This window comes from Vicugna pacos, chromosome 17 (assembly GCF_048564905.1).
Source record: "Vicugna pacos chromosome 17, VicPac4, whole genome shotgun sequence".
Taxonomy (NCBI): Eukaryota; Metazoa; Chordata; class Mammalia; order Artiodactyla; family Camelidae; genus Vicugna; species Vicugna pacos.
Window position 1 is genome coordinate 16,225,280 of NC_133003.1, and position 12,782 is coordinate 16,238,061.

General features: G+C 36.1%; 1 protein-coding gene across 4 annotated transcripts in view; it reads right to left on the reverse strand.

Annotated features, from left to right (window-relative positions):
- ULK4 (unc-51 like kinase 4) overlaps positions 1-12,782 on the reverse strand; it is a 427,885-nt gene that overhangs the window by 282,815 nt on the left and 132,288 nt on the right. The gene's annotated exons all lie outside the window — the stretch shown is intronic.

Genomic DNA, 12,782 nt, shown 5'->3' on the forward strand with positions numbered 1-12,782 from the left:
GAGTGAAATACTTGACATGTTGACGTGTTGAGAGGAAAAAAAAACACCAACCTAGAATTCTGAGTGAAACTATCCCTCAAGAATAAAAGGAGAAATAAAGATTTTCTCACACAAACAGTAACTAAAGAAATTTTTTGCCAGTAGACCTGCCTTGCAAGAAGTGTTAAAAGAAGTTCTTCAGAGAGAAGGAAGATGACATAGGTCAGATACTCAGATCTGTAAGTTAGAGAAAAAATAAATGAAGGTAAAGCAGTTGCTGACAAGAGGCCTCAGGTCAACTCTCTGCCAATTATTAATCAGTAATTCAGTATTATACAAATAAATATTCCAACAAGGTTTGCATGAACCCCCTCATTCCAATTCTATAATGTATTTGGAAAGTACAGGGTCAAGAATAATGGAAAATTTTTGAAAAAGCATGAGGCAGAAGTGATTCACTTGACCAAGTTTCCAGGTTTACTAGGATGAAAATAAATATGATGATCATATAAGCACAGGACCAGACAAAGACATTCATGGAACAGAAGATAGAGCCTAGAACCAGGCACACGTGGGAAATCAGTGTGACAGAGAGAACACTACCAACAGTGGAAGGGTACACTGACTACTCATCGAAAGGTACAGGTACAATTTAGCTATCTATTTGGTAAAAAAAAAAAAAAATCAGAATACTAAAAAAAAGTTACAGGAGGCTTAAAGATCTAACAGTTAAAAGAGAAGTTATTAAAGGAAAATGAGACAATAGCTTTGTGATATTAGAGTAGGAAAGGTTTTTTAAATGACACCTAAGAAGTACAAACTAAAAGGAAAACACTAAAAAAAACTGACATTAAAATGAAAAAAAGTTGTATCAAACGAGTCCCCATAAACAAAATGAGAAGAAAAGCCACTGGCTAGGAGAAACTTCTGCAATCCCTACATCTGAGAGTGGGTTCACATGCCGAATACATGAACAGGTGGTACCCAGACGGAAATACCCAAAGAGCCAATAAACAACAGAACTATTCAGTGCCACTAATAATGAGAGAAATTAAAGGCAGCACAAAACTGAGATACCAATTTACACAAATCCAGTTTTACCAAATCACATAATACCAAGATCTTACAACACTAGGGGAAATGGGTACTCATGTACCACAGAAAGTCAGTAAATTGGTGTTATAACTTGGAAGAACAATTTCACAAAATCAACCAAAGCTGAAGATGAACTTGTCATAAAACTCAGCAATTCACCTTCTGTGTGACATTCTTAAAAATACTCAATGCAGATCTGATTTCAAGAGTGGAAAGAGTGGATAAATCACTACATTTGTATTTTGTTATATTTAATAAATAAAATAATTAACTTGGAAAAGGACAGAGGTAGCATGGCACTAAGTATCCTGAAATAATACCTATAATCTCAAATACATACTAAATGTAAATTTCTGTATTAAAAATGTATTTCATAATTTTTAAAAGAAATCTAATTATAATATTATTTAACTTTGTAATTAACATAGCTTTCCTCTGAATAACTCAAGGCAATTATAACAGTCTCCCAAGATGATATAAATTTAATCTTTCCAATTGAGAATGGTCCTTGAGAAGAAGTAATGGGCGGAAGATGGTAATGGAAAAATAAAATGCTTTTTATAAAATGTAAATGAAGACTACAAGAAAACTTGGAAGATTATTTGACTATTCACCTTTAACTCATATTTTTGCTGAACAATGACAGTTGATTACTTTATCAAATGAAAGCAATCCATTATGAACAGGAAAATAAAAAATAAAATTACACTGAAAATGTCTGCATGCTCAGCAAGTCAAACCAAGCAAGGGATATAAAAACTGAAGAACAATTTCATCAATTTTATTTATATTCTATTCAATAACTACATAGATCAGAATAATAAATGGTTTTCAGGAAAAGATTATTGTTTTTAAAATCCTAACAAAAAAAAGGGACCACATACCTTTTGGCAAAATCTTCACTTAAATATACAATGATTCCAGCCAAAAAGAAAACATGGAAAAAAAAAAAAAAACCCTCTTAAAATGTTAGCTACTCCAGAGACCAGAACGAAGAAACATCTTTAGTTCCTCGAGTAACATTTCTGGCAGAAAATATAAAGAAAATTTAACAAAATTTAAGAAAATCAAACATTTCAATAAACTCCCATACAAATCAGAAAGGTATCTACTCTTAACAAAATGCAAGGGAGAAAAAATTTGCACAAATGACACATCCCCACATTTACAAACAGTAATTGTAGGCAGACCCACATACACACACACACAAACATACACACACATATATAAAATAAATGATTTAGATGAGCTCACAATATGGAGCTAAGGGTATTTTACCACCACCACTACCAAACCTTAATAGCTATAAAGGGCCAGAAGGGAAATGAGCACATTTGTAAATATGCATACACCCAAGGATAAAATAACTAACATCATATACACTGAGATGTGCAGAAGAGCCAGAGTTCCTTGGAAGCAGGAGGGGGAGTGCATTTTGTTGTTCTTCCCCTTGCCCTTCAAATAAACAGCTGCCAGAAGTCAGATTTAAAGGCCTAGAGATCATTTGATGACTTAGGCTTTTTTTCCCCGAGATATTTAGAGTCATTTACTCTGAAAACATCCATCTGAGAATTAAAACCATCATCTAGACATATAATTTACAAGATTCTAGTCAGAGATGAGAAAGGAACTCTAAATTGAGAGAAGACTGGCTCTCAAGATGACAGATGAAGCAAAGTTCTAGCCTCAGCCTCTGGCCCCAAATCCCTGGAGGTCACACTTAACTGGCTCATAGAAGGAACTGCTGTAAAATAGAAGAGTAGCTGCGAGGAGGCTCAAAGTGATGGGGGAGGGGGCACAAACACAGAAAAATGCTCTTGGAAACACAGTAGTGATGATCATTTGGGCACGGCAGCAGGGCAAATCTATCCTTTTTAAACAATATTTTGGTAACTGTATTTTAGTACAAATGGTTTCCTACATAACCCTATGCCATTTTGTTTATTTTGCTTTATGCATTTAAAAACATTATCCTGAGAAGGAGTCCGCAGACCTCAGCAGAATGCCCAAGGCTTCCAATGTACAAAACACAGGAATGAATCAGAGTCCAACGCCCAGGACACCACACTGCTGGGCTCACTGGATTCTGAAACACTTTCAAGGGTGGGCCATCTGTACAGTATTTCTAGCCAATCCACTTATCTTCAAAAAAAATACTAATTTCACCAAAGAAAGAAGTCTTTCTAACAAAAGGGTCGTCAAGATAAAGACACCTCACAAGTATGAACTTCTGATCAGAGTCTCTCAAATGCTAACCCATGACCCCTGAGGGTGGACTTCACATGTAAATGGACCTCTCCTAGGGCAGAGATTAAAACCAACTCATGTATATAACCTCACACCTCTATGGTTAAGTATTTTCAAATAAATTCCTCTAAGTATCTCAGAATAATACTAGAAGAAACCTTCAAATGACTTATGAAATAATTTCACACTCCTCTTCCTTTATATATGTATTTTTCTTGCCTGTCACACCCACTTCTCACCAAGGAGCCCACTGGGAGTTAATTCCTACTTACCTTCAAGATTTAGCTCAAGAACTGCCTTCTTTAAAAAATCATCTCCAGAAGGGAGGGTATAGCTGAAGTGGTAGAGTGCATGCTTAGCATGCAGGAGGTCCTAGATTCAATCCCCAGCACCTCCTCTAAAAATAAATAAATAAACCTAATTATCCTCCCCACCCCCCAAAAAAAACCAAATAAATAAATTTAAAAAAAAATTTTTTTTAAATCATCTCCAGACCCTGCTAAACCAGGGCCCTTGGCATGCCTCGTGTGTACCACCTACAGAACAGTCTTCAAACTGTGTTCCCATTCTTGCTTTTCACCTTGGTCTCTTCCTCCCAACCAGTACTGAACCAATTCAGAGCAGGGCCTGATTCCAGCTTCCTAGTGTATTCTCAGTGCTCCGTTTCAACAAGTGGTTTACAAAAGGCACCTGCTATGAATATATGACTGATACTTAATAGTTTTCTGGGGCAGTTGGTATAGGCGCACCCAGCCCCTACACAGGGAGGAATCGAGCAGGTGCACAGCCAGATAGGGCATGTCCCCTGCCAGGCCCAGGTACTCCTGGGGAGGAGCACAGGTGCCCATCAAGATTCTTGGCCATGACACAGGCCCAGCCCTGCCCCCTCCTCAGCTGCTGGCACCACAAGGGCAGGCATTTCTGTCCAGATCACAGCTATATCTCAGTTCCTAACAGAGACCCTGGCCCTGGAGAGATGCTCACAAGATGTCTGTTAAATAAATGCATCCCTTTAGAGAAAGGAAGGAAGGGGGTGGGGAGAGAAAAAAAGAGAGAGAGAAAGAAAGTAAGTGAGAAAGCGAGAAAGAAAGAAAAAAGTTTTCTGGGTTCACAAAATTACCAAAGCAATCCTGAGGAAAAAGAACAAAGCTAGAGGAATAACTCTCCCAGACTTCAGACAATACTACAGAGCTAGAGTAATCAAAACAGCATGCGTATTAGCACAAAAACAGACACATAGATCAATGGAACAGAATAGAGAGCCCAGAAATAAACCCACACACCTACAGTCAATTAATCTTCAACAGGAGGCAAAAATACACAATGGAGAAAAGACAGTCTCTTCAGCAAGTGGTGTCAGGAAAACTGGATAGCAGCATGTAAGTCGATGAACTGAGAACACTCCCTCACACTATACACAAAAATAAACTTAAAATGGCTTAAAGGCTTAAATATAAGACATGATACCCACCATAAAACTCCTACAGGAGAACATAGGCAAAACATTCTCTGACATAAATCATGGCAATACTTTATTAGGTCAGTCTCCCAAGGCGAAAGAAATGAAAGCAAAAATCAACAAACGAGATCTAATCAAACTTAAAAGGTTTTGCACAGCAAAGAACACCATATACAAAACAAAAAGATAACTTACCGACTGGCAGAAAATGTTTGCAAAAGACGCAACTGACAAGGGCTTAATTTCCCAAATATACGAACAACTCATACAGCTCAATATTAAAAAACAACAACAACGAAACAACCAATCAAAAAATGGGAAGAAGACCTAAATAGACATTTCTCCAAAGATGACATCCAGATGGCCAACGGGTACATGAAAAGATACTCATCATCATCATCACAGAAATGCAACTCAAAACTATAATGGGGTATCACTTCACACCAGTCAAAATGGCCATCATCAAGAAGTCTACAAATAATAAATGCTGGAAAGGGTACGAGAAAAGGGAACCCTCCTACACTATTCATGGGAATGTAAATTGGTACAGCTACTATAGAGAACATAAGGACATTCCTTAAAAAAACTAAAAATAGAGTTACATGATCCAGCAATCCCACTCCTGGGCACATACCTGGAAAAGGTGAAAACTCTACTCTGAAAAGATGCATGCACCCCATTGTTCACAGCAGCACTATCTACAACAGCCAAAACATGGAAGTAACCCAAATGTCCAGGATTCTCTCTTCCAAATATACTTTTTAAAATACTCATTTTTATTTTCTTCCTTTAAGATTCACTGATTTTTACCTAAAATTATAGCTTAAGACCTGAGAAATGTCAAGTCCTGTAACATACCAACATACAGAATGATTATTGATTAATCATGCTGCACAGTATTTTTGATTTAAAAATATCATTTGGAAAGTGAAGCCTACCTCGTGCTGAGCCTCAATCTGCATTTTGAAACATCACAGGAAGATGGTCTGCTTTAATGTAGATAACAATAAAGAAGGAAAAAGGACAAAAACCTTACTTCCACGTTACGGTGAGCAAACTAAGAGTATAAAATCTGATGACAAAATCTCTGTGGATGACAGAGAAAATGTTCGAAACCTTCAAATTGTCATGACTTTACTCATTGGTACTAGGTCTTCTTGTTAAAGAGAATGAAGCATCTGAGACAAGAGACTCAGAATCCTTTTTCTGTTACACAGTTAGATAATTCGTTCATCAGCACCTTCCCCTTCTAGAATCTTCCAGAGAATTTAATAAACATCATTGAAATAAATAAAACTGCAACCCTAAGCAAGCTCCCCTGCAAAAATGACTTCTGTCATAAAATTCAATCATTCATGACTTACCTGTAGAGAAAATACCCATGCATGGAGCAATACAAGGAATTTTAATATTTAATGTGAATGGCATTGCTTTCTTCAATAAAGATGTTCCTCTGTGCTAAAGGCCATTTAAGGACATGTCCTAAAAACAGAGGCGTTTGAACTCTTTTTGAAAATGCAGATTCCCAGGTCAGGGGACTTTTTTATTCCTTTGCTCAAAAACTGGGTCCTCCATTGAAAAAAACGTGTGCGTATGCATATTAGTTACTACTAACTAATGATCCTCAGTGACATGGTCCCAAAGAAATGAATGTCTGTGAGTCAGGGATGCTGGAGACAGTGCTGGGGCATTTAAGCTTAATAATCACAAACACATTGAAATATGTAAATAACACGCTAAACCTGATTTCATTTGTTCTTAAGCAAACCCACTGATGCCCAAGATGATGCTTTGTCCATAATTTTAAAAACTTATTTTCCATTTTAAGAAATGTTGAACATGAGATACTGAAGTTCAGCAGCTTTAAACTATCAGTACCCATGTAATCATAGTCAAATTTTCTTCTTTTCACAGAGAATAAAGCAACAATATTATAACCTTATGGAAAGTGTATTTCTAAAATGTAATCATTTATGACGAAAATATGCTGTATACTCTTATTTTAGCAGAAGGGTGTTTTTCCTTCATTTAAAAAAAATTTGACTGATGAAAGCAAATCATTTGAAAACAGAAGTTTATTCTAAGTACTTAACTGAAATTTGTATTTCAGGTTTGAAAATTAATTATCAGTTCCTTCAGGTCAGCAGCCCTTAAAAAATCTGATTCATCTGATAGCACAAGAATTAACATGTTCACACCAAGTGTGACTCCCCTTCCCTCCACATAATGCACCATCAGACGTACAGGAAAAACGTGCTTAGGACATGGCTTCTACCTCTGCCAAAGGCAGAGCGGGTCATTCAGAACACCCATTCTGAGAACAACTACAAAAACTACAACATTGTTTAAATCTTCTTTACAATATTAAATGCCTAAAAGGATGTTAAGGAATTCCTGAGGCTACAACAGGTTGGCAAAATTTTGAAAGCTTAGCCATACACTATTGGCAAGACTCTGGAGAAACAGGCACTCTCATTGCTGGTGAGAAAGCCAAACAGTAAACCCCTACAGAAGGGACTCTGACAGGATTTAACAAAAACTCCATATGCATTTACCCTTTGATCCCACAATCTAGGAATCTGCTCTGAAGATACACCTCCAACAACAGGAAGTTGCACATGCACATGGTTATTTGTTTGAAATTGTAAAATGTAAGAAACTACCTAGATATCCCAACATAAGAGAGGGGCTGAACAACCGATGATCCACATACCCACGATGGAGTACTATACTGCTCTAACAAAGAATAGGCAAGATCTCTACGAATGAGATGGAATAATTTCCAACATCCATTACTAAATGAAAGAGCAAAGTGCAAAGGAGAAAATACAATATGTTACCTTTTGTATAAGAAAGGGAAATAAGAAAACACTATCTACACAAAAAGAAACAATTAAAGGATAAACCAGAAAATAATGAAGTTGGTTACCTTTAAGAGTAGGGAAGGTATGATGGAGCGGTGATGGAGTGCATGGGATATATACCCAGGGGAAGGGAGTGATGCTCCTCTGAATACATTTTTTTCTATAGTTTTGACTTTTGGAAGCATGTTAATCTTCCATGTACTCAAAAACTATAATCAAAAAGGATAGAGAAAAAAATAAAATCTAAAATTGAAAGCAAACTCAGAACAGATCAACCATATTTCAAATGAATAAAATAGAACTGCCCTAAAAGGGAAGGCAAGAGACTAATCCAAGTACCTTATGAATACAGTATTGACTATACACCCCAGTCCTGCTTGGGTGACATCTGAGAGGTGGAGGGGAGGGGGAGAATTCTGCAAACAAATCCTGATTTCATTAGGTTTGTCTTTGCATTGGTTTGGGTAAAGCAATTCTGTAACATTTTCAGATATATTATAGGATTAAGCAAATGAGAAAAAGTGCTGACGTTGCTGAAAACCAGAATTTTTACAAAGGAAGAAAGCACACAAAAATATGGCAAGGGGGAAGGCAAGAAAGAACCATGTGGTGTGGACTCGATTTGAAGACACTGGTGTGAACTAATGATTTCAAAATAAGGATACGTGTGTGTAGATGTATATGTAAGTACACATACAATATATCGTGTATACATACGTGTCTATACTTCCTAGTTGTTTCTTGGAAGGGCCTAGAAGCTGAGACAACCCAGGAGAGAGAAGACAGTTAGTGCCCTGATTGTGGTTCTCTAATGCCATTTCCCATGAAAGGGAACCAGGGCTCCTCAGAAAAATGCCCGATTCCACAGCCAGGGCAGGTTAGCTACAAGCTCAGGCAGAGTATCTTGCTGTGCCAGAAAGTTAATGAATCACTAAAAAACGAGAGTAAGTCACAAGGACAGAGGAGCAAACTTGAAAGGGTTTGAACTGGTCAACTGTGATATAATCTGAGCGCAAAAATCCTCACTAAGTAATAAAGCCACTGATTAAAAAAAATAGAAATTTGTAGAAGACAGAAAGATGTCCACACTCTTATCCCTGGAAGCTGTTCATTTGTTACCTTACACAGCAAAACGGTTTCTGCAATTACAGGTGAGCCCAATGTAAAAATCAAGAGTCCCTGACAAGAGGGTCAGAGAATAAGATGTGACAACAAGAGCAGAGGTGAGAAACAAGAGACAGAGAGAGACCTGAAGGTACTATACTGCTGGCTTTGGAGATGGAAGGGGCCATGAGCCAAGGAACACCGGCAGCCCCTAGATGATGGAGAAGATGAAAAACAGGGTCTCCCCTTAGAGCCTCCAAAAGGAACACAAGTATGGTGACATCCTGATTTAGCTCCAAATCTTTAAATCTGTGTTGTGTTTAAGCCACTAAATTTGTGGTGATTTATTATAGCAGCTATAAGAAACTAACACAGAACACAAGTCCATATCAATGATTGAGTAATGGATTGATTGATTGATCGATACATAGATACATAGATGGGTATATAGGTATGCTAATTCTTATCTGTTAACTTCGTTAAAAAAAAAACAGGTTTATATTTACCAAGCTCTAAACACTTTTTTCTTATTTCAAAAATATTTTTCATAATTATGTAATCTTTTTAATTCAGTATATCACACACACACAAAGATGTAACAAGTCTAAGTATATATCTCAGTTATCTTTCACAGTATGAACACACTCATATAACTAGCACCCAGATCAAGAAAAGGCATTACTAGGACATTCCAATGTCCCCTTATAAACCTTTCCAGTCACTACCTGCCCCAAGGGGAATCACTACCCTGAACTGTAATTCCTTAGCCTTGTCTGGTTATAAACTTAATACAAGTGGATCATGATATTTTGTTTTTATTACCTTTGACTCATATTACCTTTGTAAGATTCATCCATGTTCTTAAGTGTAACCGTAGATCATTCATTTCCTTTGCTGCACAGTATTCTATTATATGACTAAACCATAATGTATTTATTTATCCATTATATTGTTGACTGGCATTTGGACAGTTTCTGGTTTGGGGCTGTGAGCATCCTCATATACATGTTTTGGTGAACATACAGTCACATTTCTACTGAATGTATACATAGAGGTGAAATTTGCTGAGTCACAGTATGTACACACACACACACACAATTTACCTTCAGTAGCTACTACTAGTTTTCCAAAATAGTTTTACCAACTTACACTCCTACTAGAAGTTTTTGAGAGTTCCCAGAGTTCTACGCCCTCACCAACTCTTGTTATTAACTCAAAAATTTGGTTTAATTCAAGTTAAATTGTTCAATATTCACCCAGCCTTTAGTTTAAAAACTTACAGAAGGATAGGCTTTTCATTTTAAAAAGTATTATGGCTTTGCTTACTTTTTAAAGTTAAACAAATTGAAATATATTTCAGGCACCTTATGTATATTATTGCCAAATTTTCTAATATAGAGTCCTCATTTTTCCCTTTGCAATTAATAACATTTTTTTGGAAACCACCATGAATGGCAACAAACCGTACAAATCAAATTACTAAAGTATCTGACTGCTCTGTGGGTCACATTGATGATTTCCAACTCTGAAGCCCTAGATGATCTAAACTCTGGTAAAAATCTGTGCCCTGCGCTCAGCAAGAATTAAATGAATGTAACCATTTCCATATAACAAAGTATTGATCAGTGGCCTTGAATATATTTGTGCTAACATTTCAAACAATGTTATGCTCCTTTGGGTGCTGGAGCTTCAATTTCACATATTCCAGTCATGCCCAAGAAGAGGTAATTAGAGGATTTTCCATGAGCTACAGCATGAAAAGACATTTTTTATGAAGTCCATGAGTTACAATGATAACTTTCCTATCATAATACAGCCTGTACTTTCCATTTTATTAGGATAGCACTTCATAATTAGAAAGTAAACTAATTAAATACCTAATTAAATGTAAGTATAAATATTTGTAAATACTAGGTCTTAAATTATCCACAGCATTGCTGTTCATTAAGGAAAAGAATCAATAAACAACACTCAAACAAGTAATATCTCTATGGAAGACTGAGAAATCGTTGCTAAGAAAGTGACTATAACAAACGTGGTTTCTTGAAATAGCGGGTATGATTACTGGGATTAACCCTCTCACTGAAAATTCACAATGAAAAAGCCAGATAAAATATTTAAAAAACCAAAACCTTAAAAATACTTAAGATCTGAAAAGACAGTAGGAGAGCTTTGATATCAATTTCTGAATGAAAGCCTTAACTAGAGAGTTGAGTAGAATATATGAGCGTGGAACTGACGTGCCCTGGAGGCATTTACCAGTAACACAAACACATGCAGGCAGCATTCATAAGGTCTCCAAGAAAACAAGATGAGGTAGGTAGGTACGAATAAGATATAACAGACACCACATCACAGTCTCCTGATACTGAAACGATCATAGTGTAAAATAACTGCATTTAACAAATGTGAATCAATAAATCACAAACTGGGAAATATCTATAAGGAACAGGAAATTATAGAAAGCAATATAGTAGATCAAAAAAAAAAAAAAAACCCAAAACCAGACAAGCAGAATTTCTAGTGATAACATAACTTCTACCCATGACAAACAAAACTTCAAACACTGTGGCTGTATTTGGCACCAGACCAAACATAAAAGACAGAAACAGAGCAGAGCAGCAAGAAGAGAAAAAAAGAGAGAGAAAAGAAACAGTAAACAAAATTAACCTAGAATATAACACTGAGGGAGAAAAAGATGAAATGCACAGAAAGGCAGTAAGAAGTAGAGAGCATACCGTGTAAGTTCAACGTACATCGGATGTGAGGTGCTGACGGAGACAGAGCAAAGGAGAGAGAAGGTGAGCAGAGATGATGGCTGAGAAATCTGCAGAGCTGAGGAAAAAGGATAATCCACAGATTCAAGAGGCACAGAACATCCTAAACAAGATAAACAAAGAAGAGTTCATGTTTAGTTACAACATAGTGAGTCTACAGAAAACCAAAGACCCTCCCCCATCCCCCTCAAAAGAAGTTTTAAAAAGAGACAAGGAACAACCAACTAGGAGCTAACCTCTCAACAGAAACAACTCAGAACGTGAGATAATGAGATCGTATCTCCACAGGACTACACTGTAGCAAAAATAACTGCCAACCCAGAACACCCAGAAAAAAATCTCCCTCAGGAAACAATGACTTTATCAGACAAAGAACTTGTCACCAGCAGCACCCGAAACTGAGGAAAACTGTGTGTGTGAAGCCAGACAGAAGGAAAGGGAACTAAGAAAGAAACAAATGCAAAACAGGTAGCAAATATGTGGTTAAGTATAAATGAATGTTCCATTATAAAACTAATAATGAGTATTATTTTATCATTTCATAATAAAAGAGTTAAGAAGGAGAGGGAGACAAAACAAAACAGACTTTAAAATGTCAGGCAAAAATAACATACGTCATGTGGGACTAAATGGGGTTGGGTGGGCTAAGGTTTATATTTTTATTTAAAGAAATAACAGTTTCTGTTTACATTCAGCTTTTAATAAATTAATATGCATGATGTAAATTTTAGGCCAAGCAGTAAGAGAGTAGAAAGAGTATATCTAAATACTAACTTTATCTAGAGGAAAAATTAATGAAAAAGAAGCTAGTCAATAGAAAAGATGATAAAGTAGAAAGAGAAAGAGAAAATTAGGGCAAAGTTTGAAAGAAGATGGTGGAATCAATCCAAATATACTAACAATTACAGTAAATGTAAATGGAGCACATGTTCCAGTGAAAAGTCAAATTAGATTTTTTAATATATAATAATATAAATTAAAATACATAATTAATTAAATAAAATACTATATGATATTCATGTGATACAGATCTAAACATAAGAACAGAGATGTTGAAAGGAAAAGAATGAGAAAAGATATATCAGGAAGAAAGTAGGTATCATTATATTAAGTTGGGACAAAACAGATATTAAGACAAAAAGCAGTACTAGAAAATAAGTCACTTCACAATGAAAGAAAAAGGTCAATTTTCACAAAATGACATCATAATTTTAAATTTGCATGCACCCAATAAGATGGCTTCAAAATATATAAAAC